This window comes from Protopterus annectens, chromosome 1.part1, assembly GCF_019279795.1.
Source record: "Protopterus annectens isolate FY-2018-M chromosome 1.part1, PAN1.0, whole genome shotgun sequence".
NCBI classification, from domain to species: domain Eukaryota; kingdom Metazoa; phylum Chordata; order Ceratodontiformes; family Protopteridae; genus Protopterus; species Protopterus annectens.
Genome location: NC_056726.1, coordinates 1,134,289,754 through 1,134,302,002, shown reverse-complemented (window position 1 = coordinate 1,134,302,002; position 12,249 = coordinate 1,134,289,754). Strand labels below are relative to the sequence as shown.

The window sequence follows — 12,249 nt, the reverse complement described above, 5'->3', positions numbered from 1 at the left end:
CTTGCAGACATTGGACCCGACCCAGTTTGGCTTTGTCAAGGGAAGATCATGCCTTTTGAACTTGGTCGACTTCTTGAAACAGTCACCAAGGCCATTGATGAGGGAAAGGCAGTCCATACAGCCTACCTTGACCTTGCAAGGCTTCACACAATACCCCACTCGGGTATTGTAGAAAAACTTACCAGCTTAAATGTAAACCCATATGTCACAAGATGGGTTGCAAACTGGCTTAAGGACAGAACCCACAGGGTTAGAGTTGCTGGCGCTGTGTCAGACTCCAAGCCGGTCACAAGTGGTGTCCCATAGGGCTCGGTCCTTGGCCCCCTATTGTTTGGCATCTACTTCTCAGAAGTACAGGCCAACATAGGAGGACTTTGGCTGACAAAGTTTGCAGACGACTGCAAACTGGGCGCCATAGTGGAAAGTGCATCAGACACAGATATCCTTCAGAAGGGACTCATGGAAACAGATAGCTGGTGCCAGAGCCATGGCCTGAAGTTAAACGCCAAAAAATGTATAGTCATACCCTTCGGGAAAAACAAGGTAACCCCAAGCTACCATATAGGTGGCAATCCACTAAGCACAGAAGAGGTTATCAGGGACCTGGGGACCCAGGTTGACAGTGGCCTTTTTTTGACACTCACATTGCTAAAGTGGTTAGAAAGACCTTCTACATTGCCCACCTGATCATGAAGGGATTCACATCCAGATCTAGTGAGGTTATTGTTCCCTGTACTCTTCACTTATCAGACCAATGATCGAGTACAATGCCCCATTCGGGATGTATCTCACCCGACATCTGCAGCAATTGGAGAGACCCCAAAAGTTCCTCACCAAAAGGATAAAGGGACTCCAAAATCTGTCATATGCTGCCAGATTGAAGAAATTCCAGCTCTATTCAGTCGCATACCGTCTGCTCAGAGGTGACATGTGCCTGACATACAAGGCCATGTCCAACCCGGAATTAATGGACATGCTCCACCTCAAAAAATCCAAATCCACCAAAACCACTAGAGCAAGCGACTTAAACCTTAGCACGGATATAAATAGGACGTGCTGGAGGGATAGATTTATCACTCAGAGACTCCCTATGCTGTGTAATAAAATCCCGGTCCATGTGAGGCAGAGCACCTCACTGACTCTGTTCAAGAGAAATCTAGACCTGTGGATGGGAGATCGTAGGTTTACCCCGGGAATCATCTCTGTGTCACTGCTGGACAGAGGCACAACAAACTAATGGGCACAGTATTTTTTCATATAAGGGGTGGAGTAAGCCACAAAAATTTGGGCTAGGCTTATAAATGCCAGATAGCCTAGTATAAACCTATGAACCTATGAACCTATGAACTTCTGCACAGACTGTAAGGTAGTTACTGCTACCAGACACTCCAAAGCCAGGTGCTCTAAGGCTCTTACAAGGGTACCTGTTTATACTGAGTGAAATTAATAATGGCACAAATGGTAGTGTTTTGACCCATACAATAAGGCTTTCAGGAGTGGCCACAGAGTCACCAAATAGATATGAATACTCTCAAAGGTTAAAATATTCTCTAAAGGATCAGCCACAATGAAAAGTTTAAATATATTTAATAGTAAGTAATAAAAGAGCATACAAATACTAAATATCCATTTACAATCAACACCTATTGTTTCAATCACAGGAGATATTAAAATAACACAGGTGAATAGATTCACACAAATACAGAAAAATATTCAAGTAACTAATCTCACTATATTTTCCCAACTGGTCTAAAGAATTACTATTCTCTGGTCACTTACTAGAGCAAGGCAAGATGAAATGGGAAAGACATCCTTCTATGTCAGTTTCCAAGAAACAAACTGCTCTGAGACTTCAGACTCATCTAGTATTAAAAAACATAATTTCAGTGATTATTTTATTTATTTTAATTTACATTTGTTGACCGGGATGGTCTGACTGGATATATGTCCTTTTTCAGCGGAGGCCCGGGGAGAAAAGCTCCAAGACATTGCAAAAAATCACAAAGTGATTGCATACTAACAATATACATGTTATTGATAGTTATACATGGCTACAAAACCTTTTGTGAAACATATTCAATACAAAAAAAAAAAACAGTTAAGATGTTGTTTATATATATATATATATATATATATATATATATATATATATATATATATATATATATATTGGTTACATAGGAAGTGTGTTTCTTCAGTAGATTAACAGTAATTAGGTATTACAGCCAACAGAGGTGGTCATGGAAGAGGTGAATACAGTCAGTCTGGATTAGTGCAAGGGCACTATTGTGATGATTTACAGAATGACATTACATACATCTGGTCATCTAACATCTGCTACGCCCTTTCCTCGCAATTGACCCAGAATCTTGCACACATGTGTAAATAATACACACACACACACACACACACACACACACACACACACACACACACACACACACACACACACACACACATATACAGCTTTGCTAAGATTTATTGCAGCCTCTAGAAGTCATAAAACAGTTTTAAATGTCCACCCTTCTAAATTAGCAAGTAGTTCACTACTAAAGACAATACATAAGGCTTCCTAGTACTTGTTTTCCCAGACATTTTGTCTCTGGTTGCAATTAGAACTGTAAGATACAATCTTTATGGCCTAAATTAAGTAATTTAATTTCACACTATTTTTCAAAGTTAGCTGGAGCTTAGTTTAACCTCTTCTCTTCCAGCACCCTCTGTTATGATATTAGTTTCAATACAGTCTGATGTACAATTGTATTTCTTTTTCTGTTGGCACATTTTTAACACAAGCAGTTTTACAAATACATTTTCAACACAAGCATCTGTACAAATCGACTAGCTGTGCTGGCATATGTTACACATCCAGTGCCCTACTTCTCCTAGTGTAGCTGGCAATATGTCACATCGGTATACATTCATTTGATTGGCTGGTGGATGGCTGACCGGAAAATGTTCGAAAGCAGTGTGGCAAATTCTCATAATTGTGAATGCAATTGTTGCAAATCACATAACACCCACCCCCTTTTTGACCCATGGTAGCACTTGTTTCGGTGGTAGAGTGGTCAGAAATGTTGCATTCTGTGTTATGTATGACATTCTGACCATTCGGCAAGGAGAAATTCGGTAATAACACTCAGTGTTATACCCGATCAAGGAAGGTTAGCTTGATCAAATGAATGTATTCCATCACATCATTACAACTTCACATAGAGATGGATAAGGAAGTCGTCTGTGTAATCACAGATCTCATAAAACCAATCATTACAGAGTCCTTTACTCCTTGCTCACATTAGCATTGTTGATAGTGCTGGGTGACATTCTCATGGTTGCCAGACAATACAGCAATCAACTCCATGTTGTAGTGGACAGCAGCTGACTGTGTCATGATGATACCCTGGCACATCTTGTAAACTGATTCTGAGAGTTGTCTGCATATCAGGGACCAACTGCAGCATGTGATGGTGTTCAACATCTTTGCAAGGCTGTGCTGGTGGGTATATCCACATCAGATGCAGTGTACTTATCTCTTACTGCAGCCACAGTGGGAATATCAATGGTGCTTTCAGCTATGTGAGATCCCTCTTCCAATGGAGGTAGTCTACACTCAAACTGTACATGGGCAAGACCACATCTTTGCCCCATATTGTTTGTGCCCTCTGCCCCAGAGGTGCAAATATCAAGGATAAGTACAGGTAGTACTACTGCACTTTCTGACTGTGAATCAGGTAGTTGAGTTTCATAATTATCGTCAGCTCTTGTAAGGGTGCCAGCAACAGCCTGTTATCCTGCTTCAGAATCTACAGACATCACTAAACTGGAATTGTTCTTCCCTGTCACTTCATGTGTGAGACACATTAGAATTAACACAAACACCTATGCTTCAACTACTGTGCTATTAATGCTAAGGGTGTCATACAATCTCCACATACCTCCACTGTCCTCCTGATTAGCCTGAATACCTGATATTCCAGTGACAACACATAAGCAGTGTATGCTGTGGTCAGGAAACAGTCTATACATGCAGAGCTGCTGTAAAGAAATCTACTATAAATGTTTATAAAATCCTGAAACTTTCACAGAGATGTGTAGAGGCATGTTATCCTAATACCAGTGTCAACTCCTCCAGAGATGATTCTAACACTGCAGTCTACCTGCAGTAGACACCTGAAGCTACTGTAGCTCTGATATCTTCATTCTCTCCACTAGCATCCCCTATGGCCAACCACTCAGCCACTATGGAATGTGCCTTTGCCTTGGAAAACAGTAGAATGTTGGTGACATACTTACAACATTGCTAAAGAGTGAAATTCAGTACTGCTCACAATACTAGTTTTAAGGATCACGATCTTCTACACCTGGTTCTGAAAAGGCTGATCTATACCCCACTGCCTCAAAACAAGTGCTACTCATGGATTCTGAGTGCCTGTAGCAGGACATCATTTTTAGCAGGTCTGAAACTGTCCAACCTCTGCAATCTGCCTCATGCTCTGGACATGCAGACAACCATGAGCATAACAAACAAATTGTATACTGGTTGGTCATGTAAGATGATAGCTACAGACAGAGGGTAATTTAGGTACAGTATTCTACAGATGAAGGGGTACCGCTGTCATAGCTATGCAGTACTACAGTGAAAGTGCTACACATATAGAGGTATACAAATGCTGTACCCATCACCATAGACTTCCACGTACTGTACACAGGGCACATAATTTCCATATGAACTTACAGGCATGTATAGGGTCATTTTCCTGATATCATTGGCTACTTTGTTTCTAGTACATTCTATGTACAAGTAACACATGCAAGTAGACATATTCCATGTTAACAGAGCTGCTAACAATTCCAGAAAGTGATGATACTTCTCAAAATACTGCTGGCTAGACCTCCAGAATATTTTCCAAGGAGTCTATTAATTAGCATACAAAATACTGGTGCACCCCCTGACTCATCAACTTAATATCTTTTAGAGTGGTACACTGAAAAATGAGACTGACTACCTTGAATATCTATGAATCACTGTATTTGTTTCTGTGCAAATGTGACATGAAGTGCAGCAAGGTGCTTAGACATACCTCTGACATTCTGTGGACACATGGTCTTGCAGGAGACCTGTGTGAGTGTATGTATGTTTGTGTGTGTATCATTCCTCTGCTCAGCAATACACTGCACTACCCTCCATTCAGAAATCACCTCGTACGAATGATTCACAAGGTAATGTTTTACTTCATATGAAGGTGCCATCATTTCCTGAGGATGTTCATGTGGCAGTGGCTACGTCTACAAGTACACAGTGGAAACAACCTGCCTGCCATGTGAAGGAGAGCAAAATTATAGATTATTTCCTTAATGGACAACTCTAGCAGTGTCACCTTGCTTTCTTTTTGTGCTAATTTCTGAAATGTTAATGGGTGATATGAATTACATGAGGTATTGAACATAGCCATGGGAATTACCAGGTCAGCAGAGCATTGTAGTTATCATTGTGATGACCTGTGATGTTACCACTCTGTTTATCTCCTTGTAGTTATCATTGTGATGACCTGTGATGTAACCACTCTGTTTATCTCCATGTACAGGAAATGTAGGTTAGGCAACAATGACCTGCAGGGTATTGAAGATGAATGTTATTGTATTTTTTGCATTTTTGTGGAACTGCTCTTACTACTGGCATCTTAGACAGTACAACAAATGTGTGTGGACTGTCGTGTGATGATTCTGTCACACAGTGATGGGGGCATGTAGTATAAAACAGTAGCTGGATTTATTGTGAGTTTCTGAAAAGGTCTGTTATATGGTGGCATTATGATGAACCTTTTCAGGTTGCATGCATGTCTCTCAACTGTACAGATTTTTTGCAGGATGTCAAAATGTTTGCCTTATTTTTTGGTCCTTTTTTCATATATTTGTGGTTTTCTGGAAAATCACTGGTACGTCATTAAAGATTAAATTCAGAAAATTCAGAAAGCGGGTGGCACAGTGGTGCAGCAGTTAACGTTGTCGCCTCACAGCAAGAGGTTCTCTGGTTTGATTCTCGGCTGGGGTGCCCTCTGTGTGGAGTTTGCATGTTCTCCCTGTGTTTGCATGGGTTTTCTCCAGGTACTCCGGTTTTCTTCCAAAGACATGCATCTAGAGCATTTCTCCCCGGGCCTCTGCTGAAAATAGGCTCTGTGGAACCTAGTCGGACATTCCTGGTCAACAAATATTAAATGAATAAAATAAAATAATGATAGACATTTGAGTTTCTGACTTCATACTCTTCAGAAAGCTAATGCAAAATCTGCTGTGCTATCAATTTTCTAAGTTTGTAAAAAGAATATTTAAATATTTTCACTATTTTTGGGCCTTTGCCCCCCCTCCCCATTATTTATGGCTTTGCTCAGATTTCTTGCTGTGTCCACATCTGAACATTGGTCATACATAGGTTCATAGGTTCATAGGTAGGTACTAGGATATTGGCCTTGGGGCCGCTACAAGCCCAGCCAAAAAGGTACCCTGGCTTTTGCCACCCAAGAAAATTATTTTCCTGTGCCACTGTCGAGCAGAGTCACAGAGGTGATCCCCGGGATGAATTTCCTATTTCCCATCACATCTGTGCAGCCCTCTAAATTTATTTACAAGGGATACATATTTACCCACTGCCTAATCAGACATACATACAAGTCTGTGGATTGTACGTGTTGCTCTGGTATCTCACCTTACACCAGTCACAGTTCTCTGATATGGCACTTTCTCTTTTAATATGAGCAGAATAAGAAATGGATCATCTCATCACATCTATTGCAAGAGGCAGGTAAGACTAGCAGCCAGACAGGGTTAATTGTATTAACAGATCCAGACCTGTGTTATGTAAATGAGGTTTATTATCAGTAGAGGATCACTTATGGCAAACTCCCATTCTGTCTCCTCCCTACAGTTCCAGGCAATCAAAGTGATTATCGTATGGCTCAACTATAGCCAGCCCCACCTTAGGTTGCATCTGAGGAGGGTGATAAGGGTGAGAGTGCCTCACCGGAGGGAGACTTCACCACTTACTAAATGTTAGCCTGGCTCTATTGCCCAAAGGAATCCAAACATAGCTTCAGCAAGTGGAGAACACTATAGTTGAGAGACTCATGGGTAGACACATGGCCAAAGTAGAGCACGTCCTGGATAAAATTGCAGATATGCTCACCTAACTGACCCTGATGATTTCCTGACAGAGGAGGGTGTGGCTCATGCCACTGGGAACCATGATTCATCAGTTGATAATAGACTATGTACCACCCCTCTGGACTGGGACAGCAAACTTCCTGATGCTGCTCTAACCTCATCCTGTCCCCATTCTGGTAAACTGTCTTCCTCTCTTGCCAAATGCCATATCATTGGTGTTTTCAAACCCTCCTCATTAACATCATTTTGTCTTCTGTCTAAGTCCATCCCATGTCTCTCCATCCTACTGTGAGCAGATCCACTCCTGCTTGCATGTGCTTTTCTATGTTTCTTTCTGCCTCTACACTCTGATCTATCCCCCATTGCTTCCATTCTATTAATTTCAACTTTCCCCATTTCCCTTTTCTCTACATAAAGAAAAGTAGACCCTATACCTCCAAAAAATGAATACGTTGGCCTTCTCCCCACCTATATGCTCCTATATGCTGTCCTTCTGTATGTCACACTGTGTGCCACCTTTTCAGTTTTCATATTTCCCATGTATGTCTTTCCACCCCTTTTTTGCATGTCATAGGTGCCCAAGTATGCAAACTGCATAGTACTTCAGTTGCAATTTCTCTATATTGCTATAGCATCGTCTACAATTTTGTGCGGTCCTACTGCAGGATATTTTAGCACCAGTGGCACAGCCTCTATAGCCACCGTTTTGTTTGTGAAGCAGTGGTCTGTAAAATAATGTTTACAGCTCATGTGAGATTTATGCAAGGCAGTATGTAGCCCCTTTGTGGATTGTGCCTTGCACTTCTGTGTATGTTTCATTGCACATAGCACAGATGGGTCTATTTGCATATCTGCTGTGTTGCTCAGCTATGGTGATCACAGTGTAGCAAGTTGCACAACGGTGCTGCCTGTCTTACTTTAGATTATGCTTAAATAGGGTCAACAAGGGACTCTGGTTAACATACACTGGGACAGACTTCCAATCTATGTTAAGCAGAGTCTTTTATTTACCCTTTTTAAGCATAATTTGGACAATTAGATGGGAAACCGTAAAGTCATACCAAGGGTTCTACCTGTATCCCCTTAGATAGGGATAACAGGTGCTGATTCAATGTCTACTCATGAAAGACAGTCTTGGGAACAAGGGTTAAATTGGCTAGGCGTGTAAGGGCCCTAGAGCCATTTGCCTAGTAACCTCCTATGATCCTATAATGTTTTATTGTTTAGGTGCTTTTTGCACCTATGCCTGTCAACATTAAGCCTCTCTCAGTCAGACTCAGCACAGGCATCTTCCATATTTGAGATATAATGGGTATCTCTCTGTATTAGAGACATATGTAGTACAGTAGAGAGATTAAGCCATCCAGAGTGGCCATTTTCCTGACAGCAATGAGGGTTCTTTGTGCCCCTGGCTGCATCTGAGCTTTCACCTTCACTTCCTGATAGTACACACCCTTGTCCCCTAACCAACATAGCCTAGTTGTCATATGTCCTTTATACCTTGTTCCGGGGCTGAAAACTGCATGAAACATGTCCATCACTGCAGCTTTACTTCAGTTGCCATACAAGCTGTGAAGTGGTTCTATGTTAGCCCTGACATTTCTGTGTTGTTTATAGGCTGAGCATTTACAGCACTGATGGGTTGGCCTATACTCTCTTGAAAAACATCATTCACCTTTTGACTTCTAATTCCAGGGCAGACAATCTGAAAAAAACCACAGTAGAAGTTAAAGACATGCTGATGCTCCCACACATATGCCCTGAGTGTTAATGACACAAGCTTTGCATCATCAGGCCCACCCTCCCATACATAGTCTATGGACGCTTTCTTGCATACAGACACTTGCTTGCATGAGAGCATATTGCAGACCAGAATCACCATCTGCCATCCCCCAAGATGAATGAGTCAAAGGACTAAACATTTCCCATCTTCCCTAACCAGCTCATGCAGTGCTAAAGCAACCACATGCACCTGGGACATCTGGGTCTTAGTCAGGTCTTTGTCCCTGTACACAACAGAGCCAGACTTAATTTTATATATGCAAACAGGGACACAGGACCAATACTAGGCAAGCAATTATGAGGACCGAAGCATAAGTAGCCATATGCACCTTTAAGCAGGCATAGTTAAAATTTTCCCATTTCATGCACTCAGTAATCCTTACCGCCTAAATCAAGCAGTGCTATACATGACAATCCTGGTGTACAATTCTGTCTATATAGCAAAAGTGAAGATTAGCCTTAAATGAAAGCAAAGTAGTACTTTGGTTGACCTGTAGTGGCAACTTATTCCATAGAATGGGAATACGCTGAATAAATAATCTATCTCTCCAGGGAGTCTTGATTATTTTTTGGCGTAGGTTTAGACCCTTTGTTCAGGTGTTTATAGATCCGCTGGTTTTGGAAAGAAAGAAAAGGTCAGATAGGAGTGTTTATTTCATAACTTGAAAAACAAGACACAGGCCACCTCAGGGCAGGCCTATTAAGTACCATAAGAGTTGTGTTACATGATAGGGATGGTTGAAAGATTTAAGGAATTTGGTTTTCCTGATAAGGGATCTGTGGGGCCTTTCCAGCTGAGAAATATGCTTACACTGATACCTACCAAAGGGGGTATTGTATTCAATGCTGGGTCTGATAAGGGAAGACTCCACTAGTAGGATGACTCCTTTGGATCTTGAAGATATTCCATCAGGAATTAACTGAGCCAGATAAAAGGATTTCCTGACTGTGGTGGAAACATGACGAATGAATGAGAGAAAGAATTGTCCGCATAAGTACTCTGGTCTTTTGACAGTGTCTGTGTGAAGAGGAGCACCTTTTACAACACATGAGGTAGGAACAGCTTTTATTCTAAATGTTCCTATGTCTTTGCATTTAACATGAGACCATTTTAAGCACATCAGCTATGTGCATATTCCACCCCTTGCTGGAGACATTTGGTATCAGTGTATGAGTAAATGAAAGTGCCCAGCTTGCAATCATAAGAAAATTAATTAACCTCAGTTCTGGGATACTGGATTTTATGCATAAAGGTTGTTTAGGAGTCTTTAGAATATGCATTAAAATGTTAGGGCATTTAAGTGATGAAGTCTAAGGAATGGCCATTGATTTCATTTGGTGAAAGCAGTCTCACAGTAGAGACTGTGGAAATGGGAAATGTCCTGTGAGACAGGTGTGTTGAATATAGGAAATCCATTATATTCCTGTAAATGTAAATGTTTAGAGTGTAAGAATTAAGTGAGGTGTCAGATCTCATAAGAGTGTCATAAATAGTCTAATCATGATTTTGTATATTCTTTGATGTGATTGTACACCGTGTGATTCTTTGTTAGTAATTAAAGGAAATTTCATTTAATATTTTCTTCTTATAGTATATGTGGCTGCATCTATATGCATCTCTGTTATTACATTTGTCATATGCCTAATGTATGCAGGGCTACCTCATTAATATTCAACAATGTGCATGCTGATTAGCACGTTATAAACTCAGCATTATCTAGAAGAATAAATCAAGAAACTGTAGCTCACCATCATCATCATCATCAGCCACCTTTTTCCCATTTTTTTCTACATGGGGTCGGGGTATTGTGTTAACTTTCATCGACTCTCTCGATTCACTGCCACACTCCTGCCTTTTTCAACACTCATGCCTGACTGTCGCAGATCTTCTTTCACACAATCCATCCACCTCTTTGCTGGACATCCACGCTTCCTCTTACCTTCTTCCTGTCTGTCCCAAATCTTCCTCACCAGATTGTCTTCTGCTTTTCTGCACATGTCCAAACCACCATAATCTGTTCTCTTTCATCCTTTCTGTAATTGGGGCTACTTTGGCTTCTGCACTTATGTCCTCATTTCTTCATCTGTCACACAGTGTGCATCCTACCACCCTTCTCAGGCACTTCATTTTCATCACCTCTAGCTTCTTCAACTGTTCGCCTTTACTGCCCAGATTTCTGTACCATGCAGTAGTACTGGTCGCACCACTCTCTTGTACACCTTACTTTTCAGTTTTTACACCTGATACTGTATGCCAGTTGGCTTCAGCCCCTTTGATTCTACCTTTGACTTCTTCATTCAAACATCCTTTCTCCTCAACCACCCCTCCCAGATACTTGAAGCTGTTTGTTTACCTGTTCCACTATCTTCCCTTTTATCTCAGTTCTCAGCTTCTTCTGATTTCCCCAATTTGCTGCCATTACCACCGTCTTATCTGTGCTTAGTTCCATCCCATGTGCCTTCAGTTTTCCATTCCATTCTCCTATCCTTTGCTGAAGTTCTACCTCAAAGTCAGCCTGTAATGCTACATCGCCTGCATACAGTAACTTTGCTGATCTGTCTCCTCCAACCTATTTGCTACTGTAGTCCATCACCAGTATAAACACCAGTGGGCTCAGAGCTGAACCCTGGCGTATACCCACTCACACTGGGAACCCCTCTGTGAGGCTGAACACTGTTCATACTTGAGTCATTGGGTCCTTGTACATAGCTACACTAATTCTATCAATGTTTCTGGGACTTTAAACCACCACAGTACTGCCCAGATCAGCTTTCTTGGGACCTTGGCATATGCTTTCTTCAAGTCTAGGAATGCACAGTTGGACTCTATCCTCATCTCTAGATTATTCTCAAGTATCTGTCTTGCTGCAAACATTGGGTCAGTTGTGCTGCATCCTGATCTGAATCCAAACTGCTCATCTCACATCTTATATTCTACTGCTGTGCGTTTCTGTTTATCAGTCACCCTCCCCAGAACTTTTAAGCAATGTGATAGGAGTTTGATGTCTCTGTACTGCCCACAGTTATGGATGTCCCCTTTGTTCTTGTACACTGGCATGAGTATGCTTATTTTCCAGTCATCAAGGATACACCTTTCTCTCCACACCGCTATGACTACCTTCAGGAGCCATTTCTCCCCCTATCTCACCCAGCATCTTTATCATATCTGCTGTGACCTCAACTGAGCCTGCTGCCTTCCTTACTTAATTTTCCTTAGTGCTATTCTCACTTCTTCTAGGGTGGGCTCCTCTTCTTCTCTCATCGTAGGCTGTTTCTGGGTCAGTACCACTTCTGTGGGATTTTCTTCAT

The 12,249-nt window shown here is 41.4% G+C and overlaps 1 protein-coding gene across 1 annotated transcript in view; it reads right to left on the bottom strand.

Annotated features, from left to right (window-relative positions):
* Positions 1-12,249, bottom strand: part of FAM83E (family with sequence similarity 83 member E) — an 867,932-nt gene that overhangs the window by 728,029 nt on the left and 127,654 nt on the right. The gene's annotated exons all lie outside the window — the stretch shown is intronic.